Genomic DNA, 12,261 nt, shown 5'->3' with positions numbered 1-12,261 from the left:
GTTGCGGTTGGGGATTGGATGCTGGTCGGTGAGAGAGAACCTGGGAGGGCTCAGGGCCTAGGCTCCCATCCCCCTCTACCTGTGAGCCTTGCCTAGCCTCCTGGTGCACTTTCCTTTAAGATCCTCAAGGGGGTGTTGGAGGACTATGCACTGAGGTATGGGGGTGGGGCGAGGCCTGGTTGGGTCTATCCTCCCCATCCCTTGGGGCACCGGAACAGTTGTGTCCAAAGAAAGCTTGTCTGGTTTCAGCCCAGCTGTCCCGTGAGAAGGCTGCCATTGCTAACACGCCGGATGGGCCACTTCAGGGCCCTGTCTCACCGCCTCTGATCACCCTGTGAAATATGAGTTGGGGCACTTTTCTGTGACAAATGCTTGCTTGACTGAGCCCCCATTCAGGCATCCAGTGTCAGCACTTGTCGCAGACGGGCATTGTGGCTAAGGCAGCCAGACAATGACAGATTCAGACTCCTGGCCAGACTGTCAGGGGAGTTTCCCCCTCAGGCCTGGGCTTGTCGCGGGAATGCCTGCCTGGCCAAATCTTTCCAGGGCTTTGGGCTGCACCTGTGCTTCCAAATGTCACTGGGCTTGAGAGCTAGTCGCTTTGCTTTCCATTGTCCTTGTCAAGGTCAGATGGCTGGGGTGGTGGTGGGGGGGGGGGGGAGGGGAAGCCCCTACGTTGAGACAGAGATATCTCAGGTGTCCTTTGTCCAGTGTTGGAAGACAGACTTTACACTGTCGAGGGGTTTCAGAAGTGTGTCAAAGAAAGGATCAAAGGAGATATTAGTCAAAATTCTTCCTGGTGAGAATTAGTCCCGGCAAATTTACCAACTTGAAATTTCCTTTCCAGCTTCTTTTTTTTTTTTTTTTTTCCGGTCATGGTTGGACGTGGCACGAAGAAGAACAAAACCAGATATGGGGGTAAGAAAGAAATGCTTCACAGTAGTGGCTACTTCTGAGAGTCTGCCAGGCTTGGCCATGTGGCGATTGTAATGAGGATTTATAGGTCAGAAGCTTCAACCTGGCGGCCCATGGACTGAACTTGGCACGTGGTATTCTTATTTGGACTACAGAGTATGTTTGTTTTTAATGGAACTTGATGGTAATAGGTAGGATTCTGAAAAAATTTATAAATGACCTTGGCTTCTCTTCAAAAGCTAGAAGTTAATATCAGTTCTAGAACTGTATCCTTAGGTTGGGATGAAGATAAACTAAGTATGGTCCCTGCTCACTTTTAGAGACACACACACTTTCCTTGCCAGCATCCCAGCCTTTCACTGCTTCGTGTACAGAACCCGCTGTTCTAATTTCTATTGCATGGGTGATCCCTGCAGAAGTCTGAGTTCTTGATTCTGGTACAAACACAACTTTGTTTCTGCACTCAGTCTTGGGTGAACTCTAACTAATCAAGTCTCCTACTCTCTTCTTACCAGTGAGATAGTACGGTACAGCCTGCTCTAATTTGCATGATTTAAATTTGGTTAATGGAGAGCTGGAGTTGAGAACACTTTCTGTGCTTGAAGAGGACCTGGGTGTGGTTCCCACACCTATGTCAGGAGGCTCACAACCCCCTGTAACACTAGTTCTAGGGAAGCCATTACCCTCTTCTGGCCTCCAAGACATACGTACTCACATGCACCAATTGTCCCCACATATAGGTATTAGAAATAATACTAAAATCTTTTTTAATTGGATAATTTCTTTATTTACATTTCAAATGTTATCCCCTTTCCTTGTCCCCACCTCCCAAAACCTCCTGTCCCATCCACCTACCTCTGCTTTTATGAGGGTGCTACGCCACCCACACACCCACTCCCACCTCCCCACCCTGGAATTCCCCTACACTGGGGCATTGAGCATTCATAGGACCAAGGGCTTCTTTCTCCCACTGTTGCCCATCAAAGCTATCCTCTGCTACATATGTGGCTAGAGCCACAGGTCGCTCCATGTGTACTCTTTGTTTGGTGGTTTAGAACCTGGGAGCTCTGAGAAGTCTGGTTGGTTGATATTGTTTTTCCTGTGAGGTTGCAAACCTCTTCAGCTCCTTCAGTCCTTTCTCTAACTCCTTTAATAGGAAATAACAATAGTGGTTTAGGTTGTAGCTAGTGCTGGTTTTTAGTTCTTGGTCTTAGAGGACTCAGTAAATGATAACCTACAACAAGTTCGAATGTAGATAAGTAGGAGAGGAAAAGGTCATTACTCAGGGCATATTTCCTGATCTCATTTGGACTTCCTTGCTATTTAACACGACTACCTTTCCATGAATGAGAAAATTCTCTGAGTTAAGAACTTTTCTCAGCCTTTTCAAATTGAAATTAAGGGAGCCAGGGCTTGTATTTTTGTGAAAAGTCATTGATTTTCACAAACAAATTCTCTACAACAAACTGTCCCATCAGTGGAATTCGATAGCTCCAGTTAGGCTAAAATTCAAGTATTGCTAAAGCAAATTATAAGTCCCAGTGAACAGGCCACCTTTGCAATTTAGGAGCATGTACTTAGACATGTATTTTGTAATGAATAAAAATACCTTCACTCCTGATGGGAATTTTTGTCTTGAAGTAAAATTTTAACTCTTATGCTTTTCATTTTAAGTGGGTCATTTATTGACTTTATCAATGAAAGTAATCACATACTTTATATGTATAATATATATATATATATTCAACCCTCTCAACTGTCATACAAGATAGGCACAATTATTTCTCTAGATGAGATGATGGTGAGAGGCTTGCAGGAACCTACAAGCAGACCAGCAGGTGTGGGATGAGAGTTGTCCAGGCAGCTTAGCCTGTCGACTTTCTGACGTTCGGTGAATGCTAACAAGATGTTGCACATGCAGTAACCAGACAGTGATGTAGCAGACAGCCTCTCTCTGCTCTCCAGGGCTAATACTAGAAACACTCCACAAGAACTTGTCTGTGTTAAGGGGCACTTAGAAAGATCATTGATTGCTCTAATAGTTGTGAATAACTTGGTCTTTAAGGGTTGTGGGTTTTTTTTTTTTTTGATAGAGTGAGGGTTTTGCTGTATAGTAGAGTCACGCCATGAACATGTGATCTTCTGGCCTCGACCTCACAAGTGCTCTGTCACTGAACTATGCTCCCTACCAATTTAATAAAACAAAATATTATTAACATTTACTAATTATGAGTAATAGTGGGTTTCATTATAAAATATTGAGGCAGCTCAATGAGCTTGTTTAAGCTTGCTTAGGGAGGATGCTGAGCACTGGCTATGCAACTAAGGAAAACATCTCTTCCGATTCGGTTAACATTTAACTGTGAGGGCTGCTAGGGTGCTTAGAGCCCTCTCATATTCTATGATAGGCTGTTGATGGACCCAATTTTATACATATCTTATGCAGATTATCACAGCTCCCCTGGTGTCAAGAGTGCAATAACCAAGTTTTGTCCAGAAGATAATATTCCATAACACCTCTTTTGGATCTTTCACTGTATCTGCACCTTCTTCTATGATATTCCTTGAGCTTTGGAGGAGCTGGTATAGATGTCCAATGTACTATAAATACACGGACACAAGTGCTGTACAAATACAAATTGCTTCATAGGACATTGTCTCTAGGACTGATTATGTAATATTTTCAGAGTGTATTTGATGTTTTATATGGCTAAGCATTCACTTATTCCTAGCACTTTGATCAGTTATGAGTTATTAATTATGAGTTATGAGTTATTAATTATTAGGGTTAGGTTAACCTTAACCCTAGCTGGTAATTATTTTATTATATTTTAAAGTGTATATATGTATATATGTATGAATACATGTGATGTGTGTTGTATGTGTATACATGTAAATGTGTCCACACATGAGTGTAGAAGCTTGTACAGACTATATGAAGGCAATGAATCCCTTGGAGTTGGTGTCACAGTTGAGTATGAACCACTCAATATGGGTTCTTGGAAATGTACTTCATTTCTCTGTAAGAGTAGTAAAAACCCTTAACCACTAAGACAGCTCCACTGTTGTTTATTAGTAAGTATGTGTATTCATTTCACATTCAGTCATTGAACAATTATTAAAAGACTGTAACTGTGAAGATGAACAAGACCCTAGCCCTGTCTATAAAGAGAACAAATGTAAATAAACTCCTTAGCTTTAGAAGTTGCTTGCTAGCATTTTCTCAAAGTTTTCTTCTCTATTAAAAGAATAAGGATAGAATTGTGAGTCAATATTAAGTTATTTCCTGTTGTCTTAGACTTTCTGTTGCTCTTATAAAAACAAAACAAAACAAAACAAAACAAAACAAAACAACAACAACAGTAACAACAAAACAACCCAGAGCAACTAGGAAGGAAGGGGTTTATTTCATTCTATGGTCCATAGTCTATCATCCAGGGAAGTCAAGGCAGGAGTTCCAGGCAGAAATCTGGAGGCAGAGACTGATGCAGAGGCTGTGGAGGAGTTCTCCTTCCTGCCTTGATCTCCTTCTGTGTTCTGTTCAGGATTAATGTATCCAGAAGTGGCATTGCCCTATAGTGTATTGGGATCCTCTACTAATCATGCATCAAGAAAATGCTCACAGGCCACTCTGGGACATTCTCTCAATTGAGGTTCCCTTTCTCTAAATGACCCTACCTTGTGTCAGGTTGGCATAGAGGAAGCCAGAACACCTGGCCTAAAATCAGCTTGAGGGAAGGGATGCCAGTTTCTCACTGAGGAGGTGCCAAAGCCCTGGAGAGCACAGTCAGCCTACTCTGGTGGTTCTTGAGTTTTGTTTCTAAAAAGCTTTCCAGAGAACATATATGTTTGCTAAGACATACTTAAAGTTGCCTAAAGAAAAGACATATTCACAGACTCAACACCAGGGTGAGTTCTGCTTAATCAGGGCCTTGGATTGAAGGCTTGTTAGCTAACTTTTTTGTCACGGCAATAAATACCCAAGAGAAACAGTTTATATATGGGAAAAGTTACCTTGGTTTGTAATTCAGAGTCATCTGTCTGTGGTCATCTGGTTGCATGGGCTTCATGGAAAGAGAGGCAGAGCGTTGTGGAGGAAAGAGCATAGCAGCACTGAGATGCTGTCTCCAATAGGACTGGAATCAGAAAGAAAGTGAGAGAAGGAGCCAGGGACAAGGTACCTTTCAAAGGCATGGCCTGTGGCGATGTACTTTCTTTAACCAGCCTCCAGCCCCACACCTCTGCTGTCATCTGGGAAGAAGGAGTATCAATTGAAGAACTGCCTCCATCAGATTGATCTTAGTCCACTGTGGGCGGTGCCAGCCTTAAGCTGGTGATCCTGGCTTGTATGAAAAAGAGCAGAGCAAGCTAGGGGAAGCAAGCCAGCAAGACCTCCATGGGCTCTGGTTTAGTTTCTTCCTTGAGTTCCTACATTGCTTTCTTTGATTAGGGACTGTAACTTTTAAGTCAAATAAACCCTTTTCTCTCCTAGGTTTTATTTTATCTATCATCTATCTATCTATCTATCTATCTATCTATCTATCTATCTATCTATCTATCTATCTATCTATCATACATCCATCATCTATCATCTATCTATCTATCTATCTATCTATCTATCTATCTATCTATCTATCTATCTATTATCTATCTATCAATCATCCATCCATCATCTATCTATCTATCTATCTATCTATCTATCTATCTATCTATCTATCTATCTATGTCTGTTTGATCACAATAACAGAAAGCAAGCAAAAACAATCCTCTAGTAATGTCATTAAGCTACCAATTGAGCAAAGGAAAAACTAGTAACTCCCATCACTTCTTAATGATTAGCTCAACAAGTGAGGCACTTATTTCTTCACTACAGAAGCCTTGGGCAAGTGACATGACACATCCAAACGAAAACAGGGGTGACTCAATGCAGGACCAGACTTGGAAAAGACCAGCAAGTCCAGGATCTCGGTCTTTTGGAGAGGAACCCCAGCCGAGTCACATGACCAAGTGGCGCTGTAAGTAGAACCTCCCTCCCAGAAGTGTCTGTTTAGTACTGTGTTTCCATTTTCTGAAACTGGTTCCTATTTTAGATTTTTAAGAGTATGGCCTTTTATTTTAACTTTGAAACGATTTTGAGAAGGACTTAACTTACAGAATATTTTATCAGTGAATGTGCTAGTTTCAACAAAGGAGAAGAATGTGGAACAATTGCTTTCTCAGCCTCCCTCGTGCCCCTGTTACAGGCAAAGTGTGAACAATCCAACTTGATTGTTTACTTTCTGTTTTTCCCAAAGAGCACCAATTCTATTGGTTTTCTCCATAAAACAGGCTAATATGTCTGGTGAACTGACTTCAGGGTCTCTAATAGAGAGTGTTCTTTGACTACGGCATTACCCACTCAAACATCTGGTGTTTCCAGGTGGTTCTTAGATGCAAAGTTTCTCTGTTTCTTCCTACACTCCAGAGGAGGACACATCTAAGAGCTTCCACATTGTTCTCTCCTGGAGGGAGGGAGCCTCTGAGCAACAAAGAGTGATTTGAGGATGAAAGGAAAAGATCTTTGTTTGCTTGGAACTGAGGCCAGAGATACACACCATCTCTCTGGCCTCTCACTGTGGACCCCAGAGAGCCCTGTGAGGAAGAGGCCATATCCTTTTTGATGTGGGAGAAGTACAAAAGAAGATTATCTTAAAAAGATGATTTTTTAAAATTTTTAGACACTGATGACATGTTTTAAGCAACATTCTTGTCAACACTTGGGGACAATAAGAATCTGAGTGACTGGGAATCAGTTACTTCCCATTTTCCCACTGACCCCAAGAAGCATTGTGACATCATTCATTTTTTACAGCAGTCTTTGTTCCAGCCGTCAGTTTCCCACTGGTGACCTCAGCTTACCCATCTTCTGTCCATTATCAGGGCCACCAATCTCCTTTTGCTCTCAAGTACTGAAGCAAAGCAAGGGAGTCTAGGACTGGTGTGCAGCTTCTGTAGGGGCTATTTGATGAGTTTCACCCATTCAGTCTACCCAGGTTTAGCAACGTAGGTTACAATATATCAATATGTTGCTAAAGTATATCTCTGCAGGAGGAAGGTGTGATACTGTGTAACTGTGTAACCAAAGACCACTCAGCCAGTTTGGACACACACACACACACACACACACACACACACACACACACACACACATTAGAGTGCCTACCCAAGTTTCTCTAGCTGAATTTTATGTTAAACTACAAAAAGATTTTAAAGATGCTATGGTGGTAGGATATGTTTTTTTCTATCCCTTTAAAAGGAACAATGAGCCGGGTGTGGTGGCACACGCCTTTAATCCCAGCACTCGGGAGGCAGAGGCAGGCAGATTTCTGAGTTCGAGGCCAGCCTGGTCTACAAAGTGAGTTCCAGGACAGGCAGGGCTACACAGAGAAACCCTGTCTCGAAAAACCAAAACCAAACCAAACCAAAAAAAAAAAAAAAAAAAATCCCAAAACCAAAAAAACAGAAACAAAAACAAAGAGAAGGTGGAAGAAAGATCTGGAGTCCTTAAAGTGAGCGTGTATTACATGACCCAACCCTACAGAACACATTCAAGTTGGGCTTTCCCTGCAGAAGGCATTGTAGTTGCTGCTGAACTTTTACCTAATGGAGAATAAGTGCGAAGAGCCCGCCTGTCCGAGAAGACATGGTCCCGTCTGAGGCAGCCTTTTGATGTTTATAAGAACCCTTACTGAGAAACACAAGGGTTTCTGTTTTTCTGGGATTCGAATTTTCAGCCCCATAATCCCTAAATTTTTGCTGTGCTTCAATTCCCGTATCCATAAAGGAAAAGTTGCACTAAAATATTTTTTTAGAAATCATCTTGTTCTAAATTTTCTTTAGTACTAAGGACATATTTTTAAACTCTATTTATTGTCTACTTTAGGTTTGTACCTAGGCTTCACGCATGCTAGCCCTGAGCTGTGCCTCTGCATCACACCCCTAGGTCTTGCACCCTTCCCCATTTATACACGTTTTTACTCTCTCTCTCTCTCTCCATTAGTCTTTCTTTCATTCTTTTTTGAAACTTACTTTCTTCCCCTAGCGTTTATACATGTACACATTGCACATTTAGTATATTTCCCCTCATATCTCTTTTTATTAATTTTGGTGTGATTTGCTTTGCTCTCCTATGAACTTTATTTGCATGTCAAACACTATGCTAGGATAAGGGATGTGCTCCTAAGAGGGAATAGCAGTCTCACTCCCAAGGAGCTCAGTATACAGTGAGTGTGTTCCTGTGTAGCAGGTCCTTCCAGCCAGCTGAGACACGAACGACTCGGGCACCAGGTAGGGTTCACGCAGCAACTTTACTTTGGGCTTTTTCTTTTACAGCTCTCTTCCCCAGTAGCTTCTTCTTAGGGCAAGGGCTAAACTACTTCTATTCTGTCCTTCTCACAGCAAGGGCTAAACTCCTATTACAACAGCTTCTCTTCTACTACTTCTACTCATGGCAAGGGCTAGAACTATATTCCTAAACTACTTCTGGCTTCTACCTAGGGCAAGGGCTAAAAAAATTCTCCTCACTACTCTCACCGACTCCTCTCCTTCTAGCGCCACCCCACCTCATCCAATCAGAATTCACACACACTCCAGGCACTAGCTCAGGTTGGTCACCGATAGGCTGACAGGTCTGGATCACAAGGAACAGTCCAGCCTGGCAGGCAGCCCACGTATACAGCCTCACTGCGAATGCTCAGGCGAGGCAGGAAACAAGTGGGTTTCAAGGGGCCTGCGGCCACACCCGCTTCCTGCATTCCTGAGCAGCAGAGAGTGAAAATCTACACAGAAAGTCAGATGACAAGAGTAAACAATGCACTATATGAAGGTCTATGAGGAATGGGCTGCTGGGGGACTCAGGCGAGGATTTCACACCTAGGTCTTTGTTTAGGAGTAGAAGCAGACCAAAATTGCTTCTAGGAGGAAATGACATTTGACCAAGTCCTAATAAGTCCTGTTGGGCAGGAGAATGAGGGATTACACATGCAGAATACATTGTATTTAATGGAAGATCTGCAGAAGGCGGAAGGACAGAGGGAGAAGGGAGAAGGTAAGGAGACTGGAGAGAAAGAGATGGAGGAATTCTCCTTCTACTGAAGTGGATTCAGCATGAAGGCCACCACACTGCGAAGAAAGCAAGACATAGACAGAGGGAGCTGGAGATAGGGAGCAAGCACATCATGACGTCCATTGTGCTTTCAATTGGCAATTCTGGATCATTTTCTGAAGACTGACATAAAGCAGCAGAGAGATGGGGATTTGAAACAAGAAATTAACTTGCGCTTTGTTTTCAATGCATCATTAATTACAGTATTTGGAAGGCCTGGGGTAGGGAAGTAGGCTTGGTTGGGCAGCACTGGGCTGGAGGGAAATGCCACTGAAGATGCTTCCATTTCTTAAGGAGGCCACCAGCTGTGTCATTGGCAGAGTTGTCCTGGTGGATATGTGTCCTGTGGCCAGTTGAGGTAGGAGAGTAACGAGAGGGTACCAGATGCTGCTCTCAAAACTCATGTCCCCTTTGTGAGCACTATAGCAGGCTGGAAAGGGGCTTTTCTAATCTGCTAGCTGGCTGAGGCCTGCCTCCTGGACAGACAGGGGCTGTCATTTGCAGCCTCACCAGGAGGCAGAGAAAGAAGAGCCAACTCTTTTGCAGGCTGCCAGGAAGGAGCAGAGGCTCCATGGGGTACTATCATCCAGGATTTGCTCATTGCCTGCCTGACTTGTCCAAATATGTCCATATGTCCTGCAGACCCTGCCCATGCCCTTGGATGACCTTGGCACTCATAGGTTTTCTTGTTCTTGCCTCGTGAGATACTTGGTTATTCCAAAGACTGTGAGGTCCTCTGTTATTAAGAGAAGACACTTTGAGTTTCCTTGCAAAGAGCTGTTGGGTACTGGGTGAAGGATCTACCAAACAGCTATCAAAATACAAGCCTACCAATGGCAAATAATTATGGCGCTTCTGAGCCCTGCTGGACAGAGAAAGCACACAGGGAAATGCAAATGTATTTGGCAGCTTCTCCTAGTCCATGCACATTCAGAGCAGAAAGTCCAGTGCAGATGGGTTTGGAGGCACAAGATCTGCTAATCTCTCTTCCCTTAAGAATTAGTGTTAAGTACCTCTTCACTCTTCATTCTGGGCCTGGTGCATCTCTATTGGGTGTAGCCCTTGAATAACCTGTTTAGGGTTCTAAGAAAGGTCTATACTTTCACGGGCACTCTCTGAATGGATTGCGTTTTATCTGGAATGACTACATATATGTGTATACTATGTATAGTTCTTAAGAGGTTCACATTCCTGTCTACATATGGATGTTGGCAGTTTTCTGTGATAGAGAAGATTTCAGAAGGAGAGCCATTTTGAGGTGCTGGGCTTCTGTAGGTAGGTCTATGGAAAGCATACTTGCTTACATTTGCAGTGGCTGTGCAGAAAAACCACTGGTGTTTGTGTGTGAATTATGAGAAGGTGTGGATATGTGCACACTATGAAGATCAGAGGACAACTTCTGGTGTCAGTCTTTTACTGCTGTCCAGTTTTTAAGTGTGTGTGTGTCTGTGTGTCTGTGGTCTTTTATTATCGTGGAACACTTGTGGGCCAGTGAGCCTGTTTCCACTTCTCCAGCACTGAGATAAGTAGATGCCACCATGTTCAGTCTTCTGCATGTGGATCATGGAGATTTAGCTGAGGCCCTCATGCTTGAAAGGCAAGACCTTTACTGACAGAGCTATTTTTCCAGTCTCTGTTCACTGATTCTTAATTGGTACATCACAGCAATTCTCTAGGTATATTCCACAAACCAGGTCTCAGTACCAGGCCTGAGCTGAAGGCTTTACATCATTTATCTCTGTCAATAATCGCCGCAACTCATGAAAGTAGTGTTATTTTTAAGATGAGGCCAGGATACTCGAGCTAGTATCATTTGCTCAAGATCATGGTGTAACCAGAACCTGCCTGTGTCTTTTGTTACACAGTTTCACCTTCTGTGTCTTTTGTTATATAGCATTGCTGATTGTGCTAGTGGGCTTGGGCCCTAGGCATGTGGTGCAATGTCTTTGACAGCTTTGCTGAGCCAGGACAAGTGAAGACAGGAACATGCATGAGGATTTGCAAAGAACCAAAGAATGGAAATCCTACAGGCAGTTATAATTGATTACAGCTCCAACCGTCACCACCCAGCCCTAGGGATAAGACCTGATGCTTTCTAGAACTTGTAAGTATTTCCAGATATAATCTAAAAGGAGAAGTGATTTTTGGAAAGAGGGCCATGTATGGGCAGGAGAATAGAAAGCAATGTGTGTGTGTGTAGGCTGCAAATATTTGTGACCTCTGGATGCATGCATTGGAAATAGAAATAACCTGGATTTCCTGGCAAGTTAGTCTGCACAATGAGCAAGGTGACCTCAGCAAGTGTATCCTGGTTTCTATCAAACAGCCACACCTGGACTACTACCTCCAGGCAAGGGTGACTTGGAGGCCCCCATCTACAGTCTGTGGGACGTAAAGGCTGTCTCCTTGGATGACTTGCTCAGTGTGTGGGAAGATGGGAGAAACACAAGCAGAGAAGGGGGTGGTCTAGAAATCAGAAATCCTAGAAACTAGTACCAAAACACTAGTTCCGTGCACTATTATGACACTCTGTGGTATAGCTTCTGAATCGTGTACAAGGTGGAATCATTTCTGGTTCCAAGACTTGGTTGCATGGAAAGATACAGAAAAACACTTGAAGTTTGACAGGGTTGTAGGGGCCTAGGGTGTTATTACTATAATGTAGCAATTTTTTTGCTGTACCAACAACCCTGTTATTTTCTTGTGAACACAGTCAAGAAATTAAGACATAATTTTCAGAAGACCCTGAAGTTTTTGTTGAAAAAGTGAAGGGGCTGGTGAGATGGCTCAGTGGTTAAGAGAACTGACTGCTCTTCCGAAGGTCCAGAGTTCAAATCCCAGCAAGCACATGGTGGTTCACAACCATCCGTAATGAAATCTGATGCCCTCTCCTGGAGTGTCTGAAGACAGCTACAGTGTACTTACATATAATAAATAAATAAATAAATAAATAAATAAATAAATAAATAAATAAATAAATCTTAAAAAAAAAGAAAAAGTGCAGATGTTCTTTAATATCACATTTGTAATTCCATAAAAGTTCGCCTTCTCAGACGTGTGACGTTCCCTACAGACTGTGATTTGGAGGATAATAGTGGAATTATAAAACTGGGCATGTACTTTTGAATTATCTCTTTCAATTACTTTCTTGTAGTGGGAGAGAGGATTTCTATATAGAAAGATCTGAGAAAAAGTCACCAATC

General features: G+C 42.8%; 1 long non-coding RNA gene across 3 annotated transcripts; it reads left to right on the top strand.

Annotated features, from left to right (window-relative positions):
• Nucleotides 1-218: 218 nt before the first annotated feature.
• Nucleotides 219-11,891, top strand: Gm32958. Of its 3 annotated transcripts, none has more exons than XR_386217.2 (4): nucleotides 219-625; nucleotides 5,789-5,930; nucleotides 10,953-11,162; nucleotides 11,772-11,891. It is a non-coding gene; the product is annotated as a predicted gene, 32958 (long non-coding RNA). The 3 variants fall into 3 exon arrangements; XR_877388.2 differs by lacking the exon at nucleotides 219-625 and adding an exon at nucleotides 722-918 and having other exon boundaries at nucleotides 11,012-11,162; XR_386216.3 differs by lacking the exon at nucleotides 219-625 and adding an exon at nucleotides 722-918.
• The last annotated feature ends 370 nt before the right edge of the window (nucleotides 11,892-12,261 follow it).

Source organism: Mus musculus, chromosome 18 (genome assembly GCF_000001635.26).
Source record: "Mus musculus strain C57BL/6J chromosome 18, GRCm38.p6 C57BL/6J".
NCBI classification, from domain to species: domain Eukaryota; kingdom Metazoa; phylum Chordata; class Mammalia; order Rodentia; family Muridae; genus Mus; species Mus musculus.
This window is presented reverse-complemented; position numbering and strand designations above follow the sequence as displayed.